Source organism: Oncorhynchus mykiss, chromosome 8 (genome assembly GCF_013265735.2).
Source record: "Oncorhynchus mykiss isolate Arlee chromosome 8, USDA_OmykA_1.1, whole genome shotgun sequence".
NCBI lineage: Eukaryota > Metazoa > Chordata > Actinopteri > Salmoniformes > Salmonidae > Oncorhynchus > Oncorhynchus mykiss.
In genome coordinates, this window is record NC_048572.1 from 82,410,915 (window position 1) to 82,436,515 (window position 25,601).

Here is a 25,601-nt window from a genome sequence, read left to right on the forward strand (position 1 = left end):
AAACAATAATAAACAATAAAATAATCATAATAAAACTGTAGACAGCGAGCCGTAAGAGAGAGAGATGGGTGGAAACAGAATGGGTCAGGAAAGAGAGAGAGATGGGTCGAAACAGAATGGGTCAGGAAAGAGAGAGAGATCGGTAGAAACAGAATGGGTAAGGAAAGAGAGAGAGATGGGTCGAAACAGAATGGGTCAGGAAAGAGAGAGAGATGGGTCCAAACAGAATGGGTCAGGAAAGAGAGAGAGATGGGTCCAAACAGAATGGGTCAGGAAAGAGAGAGAGATGGGTAGAAACAGAATGGGTCAGGAAAGAGAGAGAGATGGGTCGAAACAGAATGGGTCAGGAAAGAGAGAGAGATGGGTCGAAACAGAATGGGTCAGGAAAGAGAGAGAGATGGGTCGAAACAGAATGGGTCAGGAAAGAGAGAGAGATGGGTCGAAACAGAATGGGTCAGGAAAGAGAGAGAGATGGGTCCAAACAGAATGGATCAGGAAAGAGCGAGAGATGGGTCGAAACAGAATGGGTCAGGAAAGAGCGAGAGATGGGTCGAAACAGAATGGGTCAGGAAAGAGAGAGAGATGGGTGGAAACAGAATGGGTCAGGAAAGAGAGAGAGATGGGTGGAAACAGAATGGGTCAGGAAAGAGAGAGAGATGGGTGGAAACAGAATGGGTCAGGAAAGAGAGAGAGATGGGTGGAAACAGAATGGGTCAGGAAAGAGAGAGAGATGGGTGGAAATAGAATGGGTCAGGGAAGAGAGAGAGATGGGTCCAAACAGAATGGGTCAGGAAAGAGAGAGAGATGGGTCGAAACAGAATGGGTCAGGAAAGAGAGAGAGATGTGTCGAAACAGAATGGGTCAGGAAAGAGAGAGAGATGGGTGGAAACAGAATGGGTCAGGAAAGAGCGAGAGATGGGTGGAAACAGAATGGGTCAGGAAAGAGAGAGAGATGGGTGGAAACAGAATGGGTCAGGAAAGAGAGAGAGATGGGTCGAAACAGAATGGGTCAGGAAAGAGAGAGAGATGGGTCCAAACAGAATGGGTCAGGAAAGAGAGAGAGATGGGTCCAAACAGAATGGGTCAGGAAAGAGAGAGAGATGGGTCCAAACAGAATGGGTCAGGAAAGAGAGAGAGATGGGTCGAAACAGAATGGGTCAGGAAAGAGAGAGAGATGGGTCCAAACAGAATGGGTCAGGAAAGAGAGAGAGATGGGTGGAAACAGAATGGGTCAGGAAAGAGCGAGAGATGGGTCGAAACAGAATGGGTCAGGAAAGAGAGAGAGATGGGTGGAAACAGAATGGGTCAGGAAAGAGAGAGAGATGGGTCGAAACAGAATGGGTCAGGAAAGAGAGAGAGATGGGTAGGAAACAGAATGGGTCAGGAAAGAGAGAGAGATGGGTGGAAACAGAATGGGTCAGGAAAGAGAGAGAGATGGGTGGAAACAGAATGGGTCAGGAAAGAGAGAGAGATGGGTCGAAACAGAATGGGTCAGGAAAGAGAGAGAGATGGGTCCAAACAGAATGGGTCAGGAAAGAGAGAGAGATGGGTGGAAACAGAATGGGTCAGGAAAGAGAGAGAGATGGGTCGAAACAGAATGGGTCAGGAAAGAGAGAGAGATGGGTCCAAACAGAATGGGTCAGGAAAGAGAGAGAGATGGGTCGAAACAGAATGGGTCAGGAAAGAGAGAGAGATGGGTGGAAACAGAATGGGTCAGGAAAGAGAGAGAGATGGGTGGAAACAGAATGGGTCAGGAAAGAGAGAGAGATGGGTGGAAACAGAATGGGTCAGGAAAGAGAGAGAGATGGGTGGAAACAGAATGGGTCAGGAAAGAGAGAGAGATGGGTCCAAACAGAATGGGTCAGGAAAGAGAGAGAGATGGGTGGAAACAGAATGGGTCAGGAAAGAGCGAGAGATGGGTCGAAACAGAATGGGTCAGGAAAGAGAGAGAGATGGGTCCAAACAGAATGGGTCAGGAAAGAGAGAGAGATGAGTGGAAACAGAATGGGTCTGGAAAGAGAGAGAGATGGGTGGAAACAGAATGGGTCAGGAAAGAGAGAGAGATGGGTAGAAACAGAATGGGTCAGGAAAGAGAGAGAGATGGGTGGAAACAGAATGGGTCAGGAAAGAGAGAGAGATGGGTAGAAACAGAATGGGTCTGGAAAGAGAGAGAGATGGGTCCAAACAGAATGGGTCAGGAAAGAGAGAGAGATGGGTGGAAACAGAATGGGTCAGGAAAGAGAGAGAGATGGGTGGAAACAGAATGGGTCAGTGGTAAAGGTTGGTGAAATGTTTAGCTACATGCTGTTCTCTTCTGTATAGTGCACAGCGACATTCATGTTAAATACACTTTGTAAGTCATGTTTCATTTGAAAGCTTCTTTGAGAGCTTCAGCCATTGGGGATTTTAGAAAAAGTTTGGTGTCAGTTATGAGCATACATTTCTGCCCACTAACTTTCCCGGGACAATGTAATTGGCACACACATCAAATATACACAGAAACCGATAAAAATTGATATGTGAAATGAACATGTAAGAGAGAGAAATAAGTCAAGAGATACACCACTCAAAGCAAAGCGTAAAACCCTTGAGGACATAATGTCCAACATTACAGCAACTTCCATCCCACCAAGGAACTCAACTTGGTAATAACTATTCATGTAATATCGAATACCTGAGATTCTGTACTTGGTAATAACTATTCATGTAATATTGAATACCTGAGATTCTGTACTTGCTTTCCAGTCCTGGTTTTAAATACTATTTTAAGTCTTTCAAATATTTTTGAGAGTTTGCTGTAGCCTGTCTGGGTGTGCAGTTCTGACACTATTCTATTGGTCCAGTAGGACAGACAAGCTCAATCAAGCACAGATAAAGTATTTGAAATGATTTAAATCCAGGTCGGCTGCTCTCAGTGAGATAGTGTGATAGATAATGTGATAGATAGTGTGGTAGATGGTGTGAGAGTATTTGTCATAGATAGTGTGATAGATAGTGTGGTAGATAGTGTGATAGATATTGTGGTAGATAGCGTGAGAGTATTTGTCATAGATATTGTGGTAGATAGCGTGAGAGTATTTGTCATAGATAGTGTGGTAGATAGTGTGAGAGTATTTTTCATAGATAGTGTGATAGATAGTATGGTAGATAGTGTGATAGATAGTGTGGTAGATAGTGTGAGAGTCATTGTGATAGATAGTGTGGTAGATAGTGTGGTAGATAGTGTGAGAGTATTTGTCATAGATAGTGTGATAGATAGTGTGGTAGATAGTGTGATAGATAGTGTGAGAGTCATTGTGATAGATCATGTGGTAGATAGTGTGAGAGTCACTGTCATAGATAGTGTGGTAGATAGTGTGAGAGTATTTGTCATAGATAGTGTGAGAGTCATTGTCATAGATAGTGTGGTAGATAGTGTGGTAGATAGTGTGAGAGTATTTGTCATAGATAGTGTGATAGATAGTGTGAGAGTATTTGTCATAGACATTGTGTGGTAGATAGTGTGATAGATAGTGTGAGAGTATTTGTCATATATAGTGTGGTAGATAGCGTGGTAGATAGTGCAAGAGTATTTGTCATAGATAGTGTGATAGATAGTGTGGTAGATAGTGTGATAGATAGTGTGAGATTCATTGTGATAGATCGTGTGGTAGATAGTGTGAGAGTCATTGTCATAGATAGTGTGATAGATAGTATGGTAGATAGTGAGGTAGATAGTGTGGTAGATAGTGTGGTAGATGTTGTGATAGACAGTGTGGTATATAGTGTGATAGATAGTGTGGTAGATAGTGTGAGAGTCATTGTCATAGATAGTGTGATAGATAGTGTGATAGATAGTGTGGTAGATAGTGTGAGAGTATTTGTCATAGATAGTGTGATAGATAGTGTGGTAGATAGTGTGAGAGTCATTGTCATAGATAGTGTGGAAGATAGTGTGATAGTGTGAGAGTCATTGTGGTAGATAGTGTGGTAGATAGTGTGATAGATTGTGTGATAGATAGTGTGGTAGATTGTGTGATAGATAGTGTGGTAGATAGTGTGCTAGATAGTGTGATAGATTGTGTGATAGATAGTGTGGTAGATAGTGAGGTAGATATTGTGATAGATAGTGAGGTAGATATTGTGATAGATAGTGTGATAGATAGTGTGGTAGATAGTGTGAGAGTCATTGTGGTAGATAGTGTGGTAGATAGTGTGGTAGATAGTGTGGTAGATAGTGTGAGAGTCATTGTGGTAGATAGTGTGATAGATAGTGTGGTAGATAGTGTGGTAGATCGTGTGGTAGATAGTGTGAGAGTATTTGTCATTGATAGTGTGAGAGTCATTGTGATTGATAGTGTGGTAGATAGTGTGAGAGTCATTGTCATAGATAGTGTGGTAGATAGTGTGATAGATAGTGTGAGAGTCATTGTGACAGATAGTGTGATAGATAGTGAGGTAGATAGTGTGATAGTGTGATATATAGTGTGGTAGATAGTGTGATAGATAGTGTGGTAGATAGTGTGAGAGTATTTGTCATATACATTGTGTGGTAGATAGTGTGGTAGATAGTGTGGTAGATAGTGTGAGAGTATTTGTCATAGATAGTGTGGTAGATCGTGTGAGAGTATTTGTCATAGATAGTGTGATAGATAGTGTGGTAGATAGTGTGATTGATAGTGTGAGAGTCATTGTGATAGATTGTGTGGTAGATAGTGTGAGAGTCATTGTCATAGATAGTGTGATAGATAGTATGGTAGATAGTGAGGTAGATCATGTGGTAGATATTGTGATAGACAGTGTGGTAGATAGTGTGGTAGATAGTGTGAGAGTCATTGTCATAGATAGTGTGATAGATAGTGTGGTAGATAGTGTGATAGATAGTGTGGTAGATAGTGTGAGAGTATTTGTCATAGATAGTGTGATAGATAGTGTGGTAGATAGTGTGGTCGATAGTGTGATAGATAGTGTGGTAGATAGTGTGCTAGATGGTGTGGTAGATGGTGTGGTAGATAGTGTGGTAGATAGTGTGAGGGTATTTGTCATAGATAGTGTGAGAGTCATTGTGATAGATGGTGTGGTAGATAGATTGAGAGTCATTGTCATAGATAGTGTGTTAGATAGTGTGAGAGTCATTGTGTTAGATAGTGTGGCATATAGTGTGATAGATAGTGTGGTAGATAGTGTGATAGATAGTGTGCTAGATTGTGTGGTAGATAGTGTGGTAGATAGTGAGGTAGATAGTGAGGTAGATAGTGTGATAGATAGTGTGGTAGATAGTGTGGTAGATAGTGTGGTAGAGTGAGAGTCATTGTGGTAGATAATGTGGTAGATAGTGTGATAGATAGTGTGGTAGATAGTGTGAGAGTCATTGTGGTAGATAGTGTGGTAGATAGTGTGATAGATAGTGTGGTAGATAGTGTGGTAGATAGTGTGAGAGTCATTGTGGTAGATAGTGTGATAGATAGTGTGATAGATAGTGTGATAGATAGTGTGGTAGATAGTGTGATAGATAGTGTGTGTTGGAGTTGGTTGGAGCAACTCACTGGGTATAAAGACTGGGAATAACAAGATGGAGGCAGGCTTACAGTTCTCACCCAGTAGGTATGGAGGACAGGATAAGGACGTAACCCTGATTAACCCTGGTTAATGCTGCTTTGTCCGGCCTGTGAACCCAGCACCTGCAGGATACCATAAGGTGGTTCCCACATCTCTGACCAACCAACCAACCGTGAGCAAAGGCCCTCTTAGTCAGAGTTGATGGACATATATTAGAACCACTCTCATTGGCTGGTTGAAACATCATCATAAATCCTCATGAATCATCATAAATCCTCATGAATCATCATAAATCCTCATGAATCATCATAAATCATCATGAATCATCATAAATCATCATGAATCATCATAAATTGTCATGAATCATCATAAATCATCATAAATCATCATGAATCATCACAAATCATCATGAATCATCATGAATCATCATGAATCATCATGAATCCAACCAAATTTTGCTCAACCAGCAGCCAGTTTTGATCAAATGACAACAACCAGGGTTTCTCAGGGAGCTTCTGCCACGTCAAACAGCAACAATCATTACAAAACATGATGTCAGAGGTCATTGAAAGAAAATGGCAGATTCTTGAAGTCAGTCTGTCAGTCTCCTCAAGCAACCTGTTACTAAACCAGAGAGATAGAGAAAGAGAGGAGCCTTTTATATAAGGAAAGGCCACAGATGTTTCCGAGCTGTGCGTGACTGTCTCCAGATATTTCCCATCAGAGCAGCCGGGTGGACAGTTAGAGCAGAGCAGTGGTGAATTAAACCTTGCTTCCTCCCTTCCTCCCTTCCTCCTCTCCTCTCTCCTCCTCTACTCCCCTTTCCTCTCCTCCCCTCATTTCCTCTCTCCTCCTCTCCTCTCTCCTCCTCTACTCCCCTTTCCTCTCCTCCCCTCCTCCTTTCCTCTCCTCTCTCCTCCTCTACTCCCCTCCTCTGCTTCCCTTTCCTCTCCTCCCCTCCTCTCCTCTCCTCTCCTCTCTCCTCCTCTCCTCTCTCCTCCTCTACTCCCCTTTCCTCTCCTCCTCTCCTCTCCTCTCTCCTCCTCTCCTCTCTCCTCCTCTACTCCCCTTTCCTCTCCTCCCCTCCTCCTTTCCTCTCCTCTCTCCTCCTCTACTCCCCTCCTCTGCTCCCCTTTCCTCTCCTCCCCTCCTCCTCTCCTCTCCTCCTCTACTCCCCTCCTCCTCTCCTCTCTCCTCCTATACTCCCCTCCTCCCCTTCCTCTCCTCCCTTCCTCCTCTCCTGTCCTCCTATCCTCTCCCCTTCTCTGCTACTTTGTCCTCTCCTCCTCTCATCTTCCCTCCTCTACTCCCCTCCTCTGCTCCTCCTCTCCTCTCCTCTTCTCCTCCTCCCCTCCTCATTTACTCCCATCCTCTGCTCCTCCTCTCCTTCTCTCCTCTCCTCCTCTCCTTCTGTCCTTTCACACATAACATTAATCTGCCCCCAAAACAACCAGAGAAAAAGGGTTGCTGTTAAATCATGTCAAGAAAGGTCAGACTAAGTTCAGGAAAACAACAGAGACTATTTAGATATTTCCCATCAGAGCAGCCGGGTGGACAGTTAGAGCAGAGCAGTGGTGAATTAAACCTTGCTTCCTCCCTTCCTCCCTTCCTCCTCTCCTCTCTCCTCCTCTCCTCTCTCCTCCTCTACTCCCCTTTCCTCTCCTCCCCTCCTCTCCTCCTCCTCTACTCCCCTTTCCTCTCCTCCCTTCCTCCTTTCTTCTCCTCTCCCCTCCTCTCCTCTCTCCTCTCCTCTCTCATCCTCTACTCCCCTCCTCCTCTCCTCTCTCCTCCTCTACTCCCCTCCTCTACTCCCCTCCTCCTCTCCTCTCTCCTCCTCTACTCCCCTCCTCCTCTCCTCTCTCCTCCTCTACTCCCCTCCTCTGCTCCCCTTTCCTCTCCTCCCCTCCTCCTCTCCTCTCTCCTCCTCTACTCCCCTCCTCATCTCCTCTCTCCTCCTCTACTCCCCTCCTCTACTCCCCTTTCCTCTCCTCCCCTCCTCCTTTCCTCTCCTCCTCTCATCCTCTCCTCTCCTCCTCTCCTGTCCTCCTATCCTCTCCCCTTCTCTGCTACTTTGTCCTCTCCTCCTCTCATCTTCCCTCCTCTACTCCCCTCCTCTTCTCCAACCTCTCCTCTTCTCCTCCTCCCCTCCTCATCTACTCCCATCCTCTGCTCCTCCTCTCCTTCTCTCCTCTCCTCCTCTCCTCCTCTCCTTCTGTCCTTTTCACACATAACATTAATCTGCCCCCAAAACAACCAGAGAAAAAGGGTTGCTGTTAAATCATGTCAAGAAAGGTCAGACTAAGTTCAGGAAAACAACAGAGACTATTTAGATATTTCCCATCAGAGCAGCCGGGTGGACAGTTAGAACAGAGCAGTGGTGAATTAAACCTTGCTTCCTCCCTTCCTCTCTCCTCCTCTCCTCTCTCCTCCTCTCCTCTCTCCTCCTCTACTCCCATTTCCTCTCCTCTCCTCTCTCCTCCTCTCTCCTCCTCTACTCCCCTCTCCTGCTCCCCTTTCCTCTCCTCCCCTCCTCTCCTCTCCTCCTCTACTCCCCTCCTCCTCTCCTCTCTCCTCCTCTACTCCCCTCCTCCTCTCCTCTCTCCTCCTCTACTCCCCTCCCTGCTCCCCTTTCCTCTCCTCCCCTCCTCCTCTCCTCTCTCCTCCTCTACTCCCCTCCTCCTCTCCTCTCTCCTCCTCTACTCCCCTCCTCTGCTCCCCTTTCCTCTCCTCCCCTCCTCCTTTCCTCTCCTCCTCTCATCCTCTCCTCTCCTCCTCTCCTGTCCTCCTATCCTCTCCCCTTCTCTGCTACTTTGTCCTCTCCTCCTCATCTTCCCTCCTCTACTCCCCTCCTCTGCTCCTCCTCTCCTCTCCTCTTCTCCTCCTCCCCTCCTCATCTACTCCCCTCCTCTGCTCCTCCTCTCCTCTCCTCTTCTCCTCCTCCCCTCCTCATCTCCTCCCCTCCTCTGCTCCTCCTCTCCTCTCCTCTTCTCCTCCTCCCCTCCTCATCTACTCCCATCCTCTGCTCCTCCTCTCCTTCTCTCCTCTCCTCCTCTCCTTCTGTCCTTTCACACATAACATTAATCTGCCCCCAAAACAACCATAGAAAAAGGGTTGCTGTTAAATCATGTCAAGAAAGGTCAGACTAAGTTCAGGAAAACAACAGAGACTATTTAGATATTTCCCATCAGAGCAGCCGGGTGGACAGTTAGAGCAGAGCAGTGGTGAATTAAACATTGCTTCCTCCCTTCCTCTCTCCTCCTCTCCTCTCTCCTCTCTCCTCTCTCCCTCTCTCCCCCTCTCCTGTCTCCTCCTCTACTCCCATTTCCTCTCCTCCCCTCCTCCTTTCCTCTGCTCTGTCCTCCTCTACTCCCCTCCTCTGCTCCCCTTTCCTCCCCTCCTCCTCTCCTCTTCTCCTCTCCTCTCCTCCTCTACTCCCCTCCTCCTCTCCTCTCTCCTCCTCTACTCCCCTCCTCCCCTTCCTCTCGTCCCCTCCTCCTTTCCTCTCCTCCTCTCATCCTCTTCTCTCTTCCTCTCCTGTCCTCCTATCCTCTCCCCTTCTCTGCTACTTTGTCCTCTCCTCCTCTCATCTTCCCTCCTCTACTCCCCTCCTCCTCTCATCCTCTCCTGTCCTCCTATCCTCTCCCCTTCTCTGCTACTTTGTCCTCTCCTCCTCTCATCTTCCCTCCTCTACTCCCCTCTTCTGCTCCTCCTCTCCTCTCCTCCTTTCCTCTCCTCTTCTCCTCCTCCCCTCCTCATCTACTCCTCTACATCTACTCTTCATTTGATTCATGTTGCCTTCCCTAGTCTATCGCAGTAAGACGGTATTTCAGATCTCATTTGATTCATGTTGCCTTCCCTAGTCTATCGCAGTAAGACGGTCATTCAGATCTCATTTGATTCATGTTGCCTTCCCTAGTCTATCGCAGTAAGACGGTCATTCAGATCTCATTTGATTCATGTAGCTTTCCCCAGTCTATTGCAGTAATATTGTCATTCAGATTTCATTTGATTCCTGTAGCCTTCAAATCAAATCAAATTGAACTGGTCCTCTCCTTCTCTCCTCTCCTCCACATGGTCAGCAGATGTTAATGCGAGTGTAGTGAAATGCTTGTGCTTCTAGTTCCTGCAGTGCAGTAATATCTAACAAGTAATCTAACAATTCCCCAACAACTACCTAATACACACAAATCTAAAGGGGTGAATGAGAATATGTACATATAAATATATGGATGAGCGATGGCCGAGCGGCATAGGCAAGGTGCAACTAGACGGTATAAAATACAGTAAATACATATGAGATGAGTAATGTAAGATATGTAAATATTATTAAAGTGGCATTAATTAAAGTGTCACTGTTTAAAGTGACGAGTGATCCATTTATTAAAGTGGCCAGTGATTGAGTCTCAATGAAGGCAGCAGCCTCTCTGAGTTAGTGATTGGGTCTGTATGTAGGCAGCAGCCTCTCTGAGTTAGTGATTGGGTCTGTATGTAGGCAGCAGTCTCTCTGAGTTAGCCATGGCTGTTTAGCAGTCTGATGGCCTTGAGATAGATGCTATTCTTCAATCTCTCGGTCCCAGCTTTGATGCACCTGTACTGACCTCGCCTTCTGGATGATAGCGGTGTGAACAGGCAGTGGCTCGGGTGGTTGATGTCCTTGATGATCTTTAAGGCCTTCCTGTGACATTGGGTGCTGCAAGTGTCATGAAGGGCAGGTAGTTTGCCCCCGGTGATGCGTTGTGCAGACCGCACTACCCTCTGGAGAGCCTTGCGGTTGAGGGTGGTGCAGTTGCCGTACCAGGCTGTGATACAGCCCGGCAGGATGCTCTCGATTGTGCATCTGTAAAAGTTTGTCAGGGTTTTGGGTGACAAGCCCAATTTCTTCAGCCTCCTGAGTGGGTCTAGGGTGGCCGGTGAGGTGCAGGTGAAATTATCCTTGACTAGTCTCTCAAAGCACTTCATGATGACAGAAGTGAATGCTACAGGGCGGTAGTCATCTAGTTCAGCTATCTTTGCCTTCTTGGGCACAGGAACAATGGTGGCCATCTTGAAGCATGTGGGGACAGCAGACTGAGATAGGGCACAATTGAATATGTCTGTAAACACACCAGCCAGCTGGTCTGCGCGTGCTCTGAGGACGCAGCTAGGGATGACGTCTGGGCCACCAGCCTTGCGAGGGTTAACACGCTTAAATGTTTTACCACGGAGAAGGGGGGGTGTAGTCCTTGTTAGCGGGCTGCGACGGTGGCACTGTATTATCCTCAAAGCGGGCAAAGAAGGTGTTTAGTTTGTCTCAAAGCGTGACATGGAAGGTTTTATTTTTGTAGTCTGTGATTTCCTGTAGATCCTGTAGATTCCTGTAGATCCTGTAGATTCCTGTAGATCCTGTACATTCCTGTAGATCCTGTACGTTCCTGTAGATCCTGCCATATACATCTTGTGTCTGATCCATTGAATTGCGACTCCACTTTGTCCCTGTACTGGCATTTCGCTTGTTTGATTGCCTTGCGGAGGGAATAACTACACTGTTTATATTCAACCATATTCCCAGACCTTTTTCCATGGTTAAATGTGGTGGTTCGCGCTTTCAGTTTTGCGTGAATGCCGCCATCCATCCACTGTTTCTGGTTAGGGTAGGTTAGGGTAGTCACAGTGGGTACAAAATCTCCAATGCGCTTCCTAATAAACTCAGTCACCGAGTCAGCGTATATATCGATGTTGTTCTCTGAGGCTACCAGGAACATATCCCAGTCCACATGATCAAAACAATCTTGAAGCATTGATTCCGATTGGTCAGACCAGCGTTGAATGGTTCTGGTCACTGGAACGTCCTGTTTGAGTTTCTGCCTATTAAACGGTAGGAGCAAGATGGTGCCGGGGTCGGAGGGCGGTGGAGGGAGTAGCAGTGATCTAGTGTATTACCCCCGCGTGTACTACAATCAAGATGCTGATAGAATTTAGGTGGCCTTGTTCTCAAATTTGCTTTGTTAAAATCCACAGCAACAATAAATGCAGCATCAGGATATATGATTTCCATTTTACATAGTCCATTGAAGTTCCTTGATGGCTGTCGTGGCGTCTGCTTGAGGGGGAGTGTACACCGCTGTGACGATAACTGACTAGAATTCTCTTGGGAGGTAATATGGCCGACATTTGATTGTAATGAATTCTAGGTCGGATGAGCAGAAGGACTTCAGTTCCTTTATGTTGTTATGATTACACCATGAGTCGTTAATCATGAAGCATACACCCCCGTCCTTCTTCTTCCCAAAGAGGTGTTTATCTCTGTCGGCGCGATGCATGGAAAAGCCCGGTGGCTGAACCGATTCCGACAACATATCCCGAGAGAGCCATGTTTCCGTGACATAGATAATGTTACAATCTCTGATGTCTCTTTGGAAGGCAGAGAGACATCAAACCCTTGCTCCAATTTAGTCTACTTTGTCAAGAGACTGGACATTGGCGAGTAGTATACTCGGGAGCAGTGGGCGATGTGTACGTCTACAGAGCCTGAACAGGAGGCTGCTCCGTCTGCCCCTTCTGCAGTGGGGTTGTTTTGGGTCGCGTACTGGGATCAGATCCATTGTCCTGGGTGGTGGTCCAAACAGAGGATCCGTTTTGGGAAAGTCGTATTCCTGGTCATAATGTTGGTAAGTTGACGTTGCTCTCATATCCAATAGTTCCTCCCGGCTGTATGTAATGAGACTTACGATTTCCTGGGGTAACAATGTAAGAAATAATACATTAAAAAAACTAAATACTGCATAGTTTCCTAAGGACTTGAAGAGAGGCGAACATCTCTGTCGACGCCATCTTGTCCCTAGTCTATCACAGTAAGATTGTCATTGAGATTTCATTTGATTCACGCAGCCTTCCCCAGTCTTTCCTAATGTATTTTTGTACTGGTACTACAGTACCGAGGCTGAGGCTATGTGATGTCGCAAATAATCATTATCAACCTGTATGTAACGACAAAGCATAGAAAACGCACTGTATCAATGGGAACACGTGTAGCAGATTTAATAACATTTAGTACCAGAGAGCATTTATGCTGAAGTGGAAATGGAGGAGACATCAATCTGATGATGATATATGATGCCCCAGAGCTGGACAGACAAGGAATGCATCCCACATGGTACCCTATTCCCTACAAAGTGCAGTTATTTTGAGTATAACCTTATGGGCCCTGGTCAAAAGGAATGCACTATATAGGGAATAGGGTACCATTTGGGATGAAGACAAGATGTGTCACTAACTGCCCAAAGTTGAATCCTGTGTTGTTTGGCCAGTGGGTTGGAGTGGTCACTGAATGTTTTCTCTGCCATTTCGTGCTGTGACTCCATCCTATCCAATCTGCGTTCCAAATTACACCCAATTCTCCAAATAGCACACAACTTTTGAACAGGGCCCATATGGGAAAAGGGAATAAGGTGCTATTTGGGACACATGTGCAGTGAACCATCCTGCCCTCCTGCTGAGGATGGAAACCGTGCCAAGCATGAAACAGCTTTCTGGAATAATTATTGTCCTGGATCTTCACAAACACTCTTACAAGCCAGATCAAATACTGGAGACATTCCTCTTACCAGCCAGATCAAAGAGAGGAGACATTCCTCTTACCAGCCAGATCAAAGAGAGGAGACATTCCTCTTACCATCCAGATCAAAGAGAGGAGACAGGTAAAAGGTAAAATTCACCGGGTCTACCTGCACTTTAGTACAGAGTGACTTACAGGAAGTTCCGCTCAGGAGGGTAATGTTCAGGAGGCACAAAACAGAAGCTAGCATGTTGAAAAGAAAGTCGTAGTGCTTGTACTTGCTCTCTTAGAACACTCAACGAACACTTTCTTTGAGGATACTATTATTTATTTGCAATACATTTGAATGCATTGAGTGCTTTATAAGGCATTATAATACAGGCTATAAGCATTCAGAAGTATTTATGGCTCCTTATAAAGTATTTTGCTTACATAATGGATTATTTATCACTATGATATATTATCTGTTATGCATGTGTATGTGACAAATAAAATTTGATTTGATTTTTGATTTGATTTAGTCTCTCGTGACACATTTTCTCCAGCAGCGCCCCAACATCAACATATATGAAAATGGAGGATTTCTGTGTTTGGTGGGTCGGAAAGATGCACAACAAATGATGTCATCGGAAACACTTATCTTGCTCAATCTTCTTCCTCTTTCTTTTTTATTAGAAAACATACAGCTATACTCAGCCTTGTCTCAGGATGGTAAGTTGGTAGTTGAAGATATCCCTCTAGTGGTGTGGGGGCTGTGCTTTGGCAAAGTGGGTGGGGTTATATCCTTCCTGTTTGGCCCTGTCTGGGGGTATCATCGGATGGGGCCACAGTGTCTCCTAACCCCTCCTGTCTCAGCCTCCAGTATTTATGCTGCAGTAGTTTATGTGTCGTGGGGCTATGGTCAGTTCTCCTGTCCTATCCGGTGTCCTGTGTGAATTTAAGTATGCTCTCTCTAATTCTCTCTTTCTCTCTTTCTTTCTCTCTCTCAGAGGACCTGAGCCCTAGGACCATGCCTCAGGACTATCTGGCATGATGACTCCTTGCTGTCCCCAGTCCACCTGGCCGTGCTGTTGCTCCAGTTTCAACTGTTCTGCCTGTGATTATTATTATTTGACCATGCTGGTCATTTATGAACATTTGAACATCTTGGCCATGTTCTGTTATAATCTCCACCCGGCACAGCCAGAAGAGGACTGGCCACCCCACATAGCCTGGTTCCTCTCTAGGTTTCTTCCTAGGTTTTGGCCTTTCTAGGGAGTTTTTCCCAGCCACCGTGCTTCTACACCTGCATTGCTTGCTGTTTGGGGTTTTTGGCTGGGTTTCTGCACAGCACTTTGAGATATCAGCTGATGTAAGAAGGGCTATATAAATACTTGTGATTTGATACAGCAGAAACATGCCTATTTCACATGCTGATGTCCCTTTAACACAGATTTGGTTCTGGGTGCTGAAATGATGTATAATTCTTATTTATGAGAACAGTTGTTGATGTTTTCTTCTCTTCTTTTCTCTGTGCCCGGGGGTACAACCAACCCTCAGGTGTCATTAACATGTACACTCACGATACAGCTCCCGTTAGCTCTAATAAGACTGACAAAAGCATTGGACTTCAGCCAGGCAGGCTCTCTGATTCATCCAGACTCGGGGCCCAAATAACATCCAATTCCCTATATAGTGCACTATGAGCCCTGGTCAAAAGTAGTGCACTGTAAAGGGAATAGGGCTCTATTTGGAACGTAATCTTAGTCTACACAAGAGAGCCATTTGGTGATGACAGATACACACCCCTTCCACATCTGTCCGTGTGGTCACAAATGAAAGCAAATGCATTAATTAGAAGTCAATACATTTCCCATCTATGGTTTATCAGAGGTGTTGGGATGCAGAAAAAAAAATGAGAAAGATACACATTAAAGTCAATGAGAAGAATAAAAATCACCCAATGAACAATAAAAACTGCTACAGAGCTCATCAGACAACATCATTCATGGGTTGACAAAAAAATAATTAGATGTTAATTATTAAACTAAAGCAATAATACTCACGCCTGGAGACATCAGACATGCTTCAGTACTGATCAGAATTCTCATCGGTTGATTTCTCAAGGTCAAATACAACAGAGTTGGTGCCAGAGAGGCCTGTGACTGATATTTCAAGAGTTTCATCTTGTGATAATTGTGACTGATAATTATCACAAATATAGCCCGGTTTCAGATAGTTTTGTGCTCTCTTGCCATAGATGTTGGCAAGACAGCGTCAACAGATTTTGGACCAGGCTAACACAAATATGCTGCTGGATGTGATTTTAGGCAAGCGCTGTTATCTTACTCACTGCCTCTTCCTCCTGACGGAGGAGAAGAACAACAGAAAAATGTTCTTTGTGTTTACCCAGTCAGCTAGGTATTAGTCTGCCCTTTGACCTCTAACATTGGACCCCTGTTGGCCTGATGACACATACAGATCCATCACCTTTTGATTCCAAAAGCAGAAGATTTCTGTCATCTCTGCTATTTCCTGTCAATCAGTATTGCAGACCGTATAATATGGAAAAGCCCTGTCATCCATCATCAACATCAAAATCAAATCATATTTTATTTAAAAAGCCCTTCTTACATCAGCTGATATCTCAAAGTGCTGTACAGAAACATACAGGCAATTAAAACAAACACTCCTTCTTGATCCAACAGTATTGTAATGTTCGATTGAGCCATCCTCGGGAGAGGACAAGCCCATGGGAATAAATAGCCTTCTGTGATAAGAGATGTGTCAAAGAGGAAAGGTCAAGCCGGGAACACTCAATGTTCTTGGAGAAATATCAGTGAAGAGCCAAGCAGAAGGGATTCATCACATCGCCATGAAGACTTGGCTGACAAAACAACCTTCTTACAATTGAGAGCGAAGCAGAGCAGATGTGGATATTCCTCCATATGTAAATTGAATAAACAGTATATGTTTTAGATGCCAGAACGTCGGTCTTCTTAGAAATTAGAGCATATGATGAGCACTGATAGAGACATACCCCAAGCGACTTACAGCTGTAATCGCAGCAAAAGGTGGCGCTACAAAGTATTAACTTAAGGGGGCTGAATAATTTTGCACGCCCAATTTTTCAGTTTTTGATGTGTTAAAAAAGTTTGAAATATCCAATAAATGTCGTTCCACTTCATGATTGTGTCCCACTTGTTGTTGATTCTTCACAAAAAAATACAGTTTTATATCTTTATGTTTGAAGCCTGAAATGTGGCAAAAGGTCGCAAAGTTCAAGGGGGCCGAATACTTTCGCAAGGCACTGTATGTTGGATAGAATTTAGAGCACTATCGTCTTCTAAGACATGCTAATAAACATATCAGCTAACCATGTAGATTTTTGAATGCATGTCAGAATGTCGGAATGTCGGAATGTCAGAATGTCAGAATGTCAAAATGTCGGAATGTCAGAATGGTTGATGCAGTACCTCAGGAATAATGATGTATTCTCAAGTTGGAAGGAATGACCCCTCTGGGGATGTTTACTTTAACACTGATAACATACAAACTACATGGAAATCAACAGGGCACTGGCACTTTGTTTACATTAATCAGAATAAATGGTTCCAATATAAACACTCTACAGTAGTAGTAGTAGTATCAACTCTCTACAGTAGTAGTAGTAGTATCAACCCTCTGCAGTAGCAGTAGTAGTATCAACCCTCTACAGTAGTAGTAGTAGTATCAACCCTCTACAGTAGTAGTAGTATCAACCCTCTACAGTAGTAGTAGTATCAACCCTCTACAGTAGTAGTAGTATCAACCCTCTACAGTAGTAGTAGTATCAACTCTCTACAGTAGTAGTAGTAGTATCAACCCTCTGCAGTAGCAGTAGTAGTATCAACCCTCTACAGTAGTAGTAGTAGTATCAACCCTCTACAGTAGCAGTAGTAGTGACAACCCTCTACAGTAGTAGTAGTATCAACCCTCTACAGTAGTAGTAGTAGTATCAACCCTCTACAGTAGTAGTAGTAGTATCAACCCTCTACAGTAGTAGTAGTAGTATCAACCCTCTACAGTAGTAGTAGTATCAACCCTCTACAGTAGTAGTAGTATCAACCCTCTACATTAGTAGTAGTAGTATCAACCCTCTACAGTAGTAGTAGTATCAGCCCTCTACAGTAGTAGTAGTATCAACCCTCTACAGTAGTAGTAGTAGTATCCACCCTCTACAGTGGTAGTAGTAGTATCAACCCTCTACAGTAGCAGTAGTAGTATCAACCCTCTACAGTAGCAGTAGTAGTATCAACCCTCTACAGTAGTAGTAGTAGTATCAACCCTCTACAGTAGTAGTAGTAGTATCAACCCTCTACAGTGGTAGTAGTAGTATAAACCCTCTCCAGTAGCAGTAGTAGTATCAACCCTCTACAGTAGTAGTAGTAGAATCAACCCTCTACATTAGTAGTAGTAGTAGTATCAACCCTCTACAGTAGTAGTAGTAGTATCAACCCTCTACAGTAGCAGTAGTAGTATCAACCCTCTACAGTAGCAGTAGTAGTATCAACCCTCTACAGTAGCAGTAGTAGTATGAACCCTCTACAGTAGTAGTAGTAGTATCAACCCTCTACAGTAGTAGTAGTATCAACCCTCTACAGTAGTAGTAGTAGTATCAACCCTCTACAGTAGTAGTAGTAGTATCAACCCTCTACAGTAGCAGTAGTATCAACCCTCTACAGTAGCAGTAGTATCAACCCTCTACAGTAGTAGTAGTATCAACCCTCTACAGTAGTAGTAGTAGTATCAACCCTCTACAGTAGTAGTAGTAGTATCCACCCTCTACAGTGGTAGTAGTAGTATCAACCCTCTACAGTAGCAGTAGTAGTATCAACCCTCTACAGTAGCAGTAGTAGTATCAACCCTCTACAGTAGTAGTAGTAGTATCAACCCTCTACAGTAGTAGTAGTAGAATCAACCCTCTACAGTAGTAGTAGTAGTAGTATCAACCCTCTACAGTAGTAGTAGTAGTATCAACCCTCTACAGTAGCAGTAGTAGTATCAACCCTCTACAGTAGCAGTAGTAGTATCAACCCTCTACAGTAGCAGTAGTAGTATCAACCCTCTACAGTAGTAGTAGTAGTATCAACCCTCTACAGTAGTAGTAGTATCAACCCTCTACAGTAGTAGTAGTAGTATCAACCCTCTACAGTAGCAGTAGTATCAACTCTCTACAGTAGCAGTAGTATCAACCCTCTACAGTAGTAGTAGTATCAACCCTCTACAGTAGTAGTAGTATCAGCCCTCTACAGTAGTAGTAGTATCAACCCTCTACAGTAGTAGTAGTAGTATCCACCCTCTACAGTGGTAGTAGTAGTATCAACCCTCTACAGTAGCAGTAGTAGTATCAACCCTCTACAGTAGCAGTAGTAGTATCAACCCTCTACAGTAGTAGTAGTAGTATCAACCCTCTACAGTAGTAGTAGTAGTATCAACCCTCTACAGTGGTAGTAGTAGTATAAACCCTCTCCAGTAGCAGTAGTAGTATCAACCCTCTACAGTAGTAGTAGTAGAATCAACCCTCTACATTAGTAGTAGTAGTAGTATCAACCCTCTACAGTAGTAGTAGTAGTATCAACCCTCTACAGTAGCAGTAGTAGTATCAACCCTCTACAGTAGCAGTAGTAGTATCAACCCTCTACAGTAGCAGTAGTAGTATGAACCCTCTACAGTAGTAGTAGTAGTATCAACCCTCTACAGTAGTAGTAGTATCAACCCTCTACAGTAGTAGTAGTAGTATCAACCCTCTACAGTAGTAGTAGTAGTATCAACCCTCTACAGTAGCAGTAGTATCAACCCTCTACAGTAGCAGTAGTATCAACCCTCTACAGTAGTAGTAGTATCAACCCTCTACAGTAGTAGTAGTAGTATCAACCCTCTACAGTAGTAGTAGTAGTATCCACCCTCTACAGTGGTAGTAGTAGTATCAACCCTCTACAGTAGCAGTAGTAGTATCAACCCTCTACAGTAGCAGTAGTAGTATCAACCCTCTACAGTAGTAGTAGTAGTATCAACCCTCTACAGTAGTAGTAGTAGAATCAACCCTCTACAGTAGTAGTAGTAGTAGTATCAACCCTCTACAGTAGTAGTAGTAGTATCAACCCTCTACAGTAGCAGTAGTAGTATCAACCCTCTACAGTAGCAGTAGTAGTATCAACCCTCTACAGTAGCAGTAGTAGTATCAACCCTCTACAGTAGTAGTAGTAGTATCAACCCTCTACAGTAGTAGTAGTATCAACCCTCTACAGTAGTAGTAGTAGTATCAACCCTCTACAGTAGCAGTAGTATCAACTCTCTACAGTAGCAGTAGTATCAACCCTCTACAGTAGTAGTAGTATCAACCCTCTACAGTAGTAGTAGTAGTATCAACCCTCTACAGTAGCAGTAGTAGTATCAACCCTCTACAGTAGTAGTAGTAGTATCAACCCTCTACAGTAGTAGTAGCATCAACCCTCTACAGTAGTAGTAGTATCAACCCTCTACAGTAGCAGTAGTAGTATCAACCCTCTACAGTAGTAGTAGTAGTATCAACCCTCTACAGTAGTAGTAGTATCAACCCTCTACAGTAGTAGTAGTATCAACCCTCTACAGTAGCAGTAGTAGTATCAACCCTCTACAGTAGTAGTAGCATCAACCCTCTACAGTAGTAGTAGTATCAACCCTCTACAGTAGCAGTAGTAGTATCAACCCTCTACAGTAGTAGTAGCAGCATCAACCCTCTACAGTAGTAGTCGTAGTATCAACCCTCTACAGTAGTAGTAGTATCAACCCTCTACAGTGGTAGTAGTATCAACCCTCTACAGTAGTAGTAGTATCAACCCTCTACAGTGGTAGTAGTAGTATCAACCCTCTGCAGTAGCAGTAGTAGTATCAACCCTCTACAGTAGTAGTAGTAGTATCAACCCTCTACAGTAGTAGTAGTATCAACCCTCTACAGTAGTAGTAGTATCAACCCTCTACAGTAGTAGTAGTATCAACCCTCTACAGTAGTAGTAGTATCAACTCTCTACAGTAGTAGTAGTAGTATCAACCCTCTGCAGTAGCAGTAGTAGTATCAACCCTCTACAGTAGTAGTAGTAGTATCAACCCTCTACAGTAGCAGTAGTAGTGACAACCCTCTACAGTAGTAGTAGTATCAACCCTCTACAGTAGTAGTAGTAGTATCAACCCTCTACAGTAGTAGTAGTAGTATCAACCCTCTACAGTAGTAGTAGTAGTATCAACCCTCTACAGTAGTAGTAGTATCAACCCTCTACAGTAGTAGTAGTATCAACCCTCTACATTAGTAGTAGTAGTATCAACCCTCTACAGTAGTAGTAGTATCAGCCCTCTACAGTAGTAGTAGTATCAACCCTCTACAGTAGTAGTAGTAGTATCCACCCTCTACAGTGGTAGTAGTAGTATCAACCCTCTACAGTAGCAGTAGTAGTATCAACCCTCTACAGTAGCAGTAGTAGTATCAACCCTCTACAGTAGTAGTAGTAGTATCAACCCTCTACAGTAGTAGTAGTAGTATCAACCCTCTACAGTGGTAGTAGTAGTATAAACCCTCTCCAGTAGCAGTAGTAGTATCAACCCTCTACAGTAGTAGTAGTAGAATCAACCCTCTACAGTAGTAGTAGTAGTAGTATCAACCCTCTACAGTAGTAGTAGTAGTATCAACCCTCTACAGTAGCAGTAGTAGTATCAACCCTCTACAGTAGCAGTAGTAGTATCAACCCTCTACAGTAGCAGTAGTAGTATGAACCCTCTACAGTAGTAGTAGTAGTATCAACCCTCTACAGTAGTAGTAGTATCAACCCTCTACAGTAGTAGTAGTAGTATCAACCCTCTACAGTAGTAGTAGTAGTATCAACCCTCTACAGTAGCAGTAGTATCAACCCTCTACAGTAGCAGTAGTATCAACCCTCTACAGTAGTAGTAGTATCAACCCTCTACAGTAGTAGTAGTAGTATCAACCCTCTACAGTAGTAGTAGTAGTATCCACCCTCTACAGTGGTAGTAGTAGTATCAACCCTCTACAGTAGCAGTAGTAGTATCAACCCTCTACAGTAGCAGTAGTAGTATCAACCCTCTACAGTAGTAGTAGTAGTATCAACCCTCTACAGTAGTAGTAGTAGAATCAACCCTCTACAGTAGTAGTAGTAGTAGTATCAACCCTCTACAGTAGTAGTAGTAGTATCAACCCTCTACAGTAGCAGTAGTAGTATCAACCCTCTACAGTAGCAGTAGTAGTATCAAGCCTCTACAGTAGCAGTAGTAGTATCAACCCTCTACAGTAGTAGTAGTAGTATCAACCCTCTACAGTAGTAGTAGTATCAACCCTCTACAGTAGTAGTAGTAGTATCAACCCTCTACAGTAGCAGTAGTATCAACTCTCTACAGTAGCAGTAGTATCAACCCTCTACAGTAGTAGTAGTATCAACCCTCTACAGTAGTAGTAGTAGTATCAACCCTCTACAGTAGCAGTAGTAGTATCAACCCTCTACAGTAGTAGTAGTAGTATCAACCCTCTACAGTAGTAGTAGCATCAACCCTCTACAGTAGTAGTAGTATCAACCCTCTACAGTAGCAGTAGTAGTATCAACCCTCTACAGTAGTAGTAGTAGTATCAACCCTCTACAGTAGTAGTAGTATCAACCCTCTACAGTAGTAGTAGTATCAACCCTCTACAGTAGCAGTAGTAGTATCAACCCTCTACAGTAGTAGTAGCATCAACCCTCTACAGTAGTAGTAGTATCAACCCTCTACAGTAGCAGTAGTAGTATCAACCCTCTACAGTAGTAGTAGCAGCATCAACCCTCTACAGTAGTAGTCGTAGTATCAACCCTCTACAGTAGTAGTAGTATCAACCCTCTACAGTGGTAGTAGTATCAACCCTCTACAGTAGTAGTAGTATCAACCCTCTACAGTGGTAGTAGTATCAACCCTCTACAGTAGTAGTAGTAGTATCAACCCTCTACAGTAGTAGTAGTATCAACCCTCTACAGTAGTAGTAGTATCAACCCTCTACAGTAGTAGTAATATCAATCCTCTACAGTAGTAGTAGTATCATTCCTCTGCAGTGGTAGTAATATCATTCCTCTACAGTGGTAGTAGTAGTATCAACCCTCTACAGTAGTAGTAGTATCAACCCTCTACAGTGGTAGTAGTATCATTCCTCTACAGTGGTAGTAGTAGTATCAACCCTCTACAGTAGTAGTAGTAGTATCAACCCTCTACAGTAGTAGTAGTATCATTCCTCTACAGTGGTAGTAGTATCATTCCTCTACAGTGGTAGTAGTAGTATCAACCCTCTACAGTAGTAGTAGTAGTATCAACCCTCTACAGTGGTAGTAGTATCATTCCTCTACAGTGGTAGTAGTAGTATCAACCCTCTACAGTAGTAGTAGTAGTATCAACCCTCTACATTAGTAGTAGTATCATTCCTCTACAGTGGTAGTAGTATCATTCCTCTACAGTGGTAGTAGTAGTATCAACCCTCTACTGTAGTAGTAGTATCAACCCTCTACAGTGGTAGTAGTATCAACCCTCTACAGTAGTAGTAGTATCATTCCTCTACAGTGGTAGTAGTATCATTCCTCTACAGTGGTAGTAGTAGTATCCACCTTTTAGACCACACAATACAACAGAAGTCATTCACCTTTAGTCATTGTCAAGCTCAAAGGTAGAGCTCAAAGGTAGAGCTCAAAGGTAGAGCTCAAAGGTTTCAAAATTCACTTCTATGGCCTCATAGGGAACTGGTCCAAAGTAGTGTATTTGATAGAGGAAAGGGTGCCATTTGGGACACATTCCTACTGCTCAGATTTGATGGAGACTGCCATACCATAATAACAGATCCAAGGTTAATAGATCCACTCAGGGATGTATGCAGAGGTCAGAGATTAGAGGTTTAAATGGAGAGGCAGTGATAATCCTCCACACACACACACACGCACGTACGCACGCGCACACGCACGCACGCACGCACACACACACACACACACACACACACACACACACACACACACACACACACACACACACACACACACACACACACACACACACGCACACACACACACACGCACAGTACCAACATGCAGACCCCCATAGTCTCTTTGCCCAAGAACACTAAGGTAACTTGCCTAAATTACTTCCGACCCATAGCACTCACGTCTGTAGCCATGAAATGCTTTGAAAGGCTGGTCATGGCTCACATCAACACCATTATCCCAGAAACCCTAGACCCACTCCAATTAGCATACCGCACCAACAGATTCACAGATGATGCAATCTCTATTGCAAACCACACTGCCCTTTCCCACCTGGACAAAATGAACACCTATGTGAGAATGCTGTTCATTGACTACAGCTCAGCGAACAACACCATAGTGCCCTCAAAGCTCATCACTAACGTAAGGACACTGGGACTAAACACCTCCCTCTGCAACTGGATCCTGGACTTCCTGACGGGCCACCCCCAGGTGGTGAGGGTAGGTAACACCACATCCGCCACTCTGATCCTCAACACGGGGGCCCCTCAGGGGTGCATGCTCAGTCCCCACCTGTACTACCTGTTCACTCATTACTGCACGACCAAGCACGACTCCAACACCGTCATTGAGTTTGCTGATGACATTAGGTGTTAAACTGATGTGTAAGGATTGATTGAATTGGCCAATCAATCACAAATCGCTACCATGATCAGAACCAAACTGATATAGAAAACATGCAATTCATAATGATTAGTATGGAAATAAACTGTTTAACAATGACAACAACAGCTACTACTACTACTACTACTACTATCCCCTCCCTCTTCCCCATTATCCCCTGTGTATTTATACCTGTATTCTCTGTTTGTCTGTTGATATTTGTTTTGTTTGTGAAAGCTACCTGCGTTTGTTCCCCTGCCCCTGCCTGTTTCCTGCTCCTGTTTTCTTGTCCTTCCTGGTTGTGACCTTACCCCACATTACAGGATTATTGAACCCGCGCCTGCCCTAACCTTGATCACTGGGCATTCAGCTCCTGCCGTTCTTGACCCTTTGCACCCTCTTTGGATTATTGACCCCTGCCTGCCTTTGACCTGTCATTTGCCTGCCCCTGTTTAAAAATGAATAAATGTTTGTTTCTTCAACACTGTCTGCACCTGGGTCACACCTAAAATGTGATACTACTACTACTGCTACTACTACTACTACTGCTACTACTACTACTACTACTGCTACTACTGCTACCACTTCTACTGCTACTACTGCTACCACTTCTACTGCTACCACTACTACTGCTACTACTGCTACTACTATTATTACTACTACTACTACTACTACTACTACTACTACTACTACTACTACTACTACTACTACTACCAATACTACTACTACTACTACTACCAATACTACTACTACTATTATTACTACTACTACTACTACTACTACTACTACTACTACTACTACTACTACTACTACTACTACTACTACTAGTACCACTACTACTACTACTACTACTACTACTACTACTACTACTACTACTACTACTACCACTATTACTACTACTACTACTACTACTACTACTACCACTACTACTACTACTACTACTACTGCTACTACCTACTGCTGCTACTACTACTACCACTACCACTACTACTACTACTACTACTACTATTACTACTACTACTACTACTACTACCACTATTACTACTACCACTACTACCACTACTACCACTACTACTACTACCACTACTACCACTACCACTACTACCACTACTACTACTACCACTACTACCACTAGTACTACTAACCCCTACTACTACTACTACTACTACTACTGTTTCAGCATAGAGTTGGCTTGTTTACCCCTGTGGATACATGTTACAGAGCTACACTGCTCCAGGAGTTCTGCTGTATGGAGTTTGACTGTCTTCATCCACAACTAATCAGAGCTTTCCCTAGATAGCGTTTCCTAATAAGCCTTGCTTATAAGACCATTCCCAAAGGTACTGCACTGTAATCCTATGGGTCAGCCCTGTGGATGAGAAAACCATGCAAATGACTCAGTAGACTGTGTTACTTACTGTATGTAGTAAGTCAGAGTGATTGGCTCAGTTGCCAGGGGGAGAGTGAGATCATGTGAATTCTGGCAATTACATTAACACTGTTCCCGACCCCTTGACCTGTAACATAATGAACAAGAGTATGACCTCAGGATTTCAGTAGGGCCAGGCAACACACCTCTGTAAAGACAGGATACATAACATAGAAATAGAATGACTAGGATGAATTGGATGTCCAGTCTATAGATTAAATTTCTATGCGATTCAAGGGTTCTATATCAGTACACTGAACGGAGGAGGTTGGGGGAGGTTAGACATCCAAAATAATAACAGTATCGATACACTACCGTTATGTTTTTTAGCCTGCTGTTCAGCACAATGCTACAATTTAGCATTTTATAACACAATGACCTCAAACATAGATTGTTTTCTCTAGTCCAATCCCAACTCTTCCTCCCTCCTTCCTCCCTTCTC

The 25,601-nt window shown here is 43.8% G+C and overlaps 1 protein-coding gene across 1 annotated transcript in view; it reads right to left on the reverse strand.

The window, feature by feature from the left end:
- slc1a7a (solute carrier family 1 member 7a) overlaps positions 1 to 25,601 on the reverse strand; it is a 72,502-nt gene that overhangs the window by 16,530 nt on the left and 30,371 nt on the right. The window lies entirely within an intron of this gene.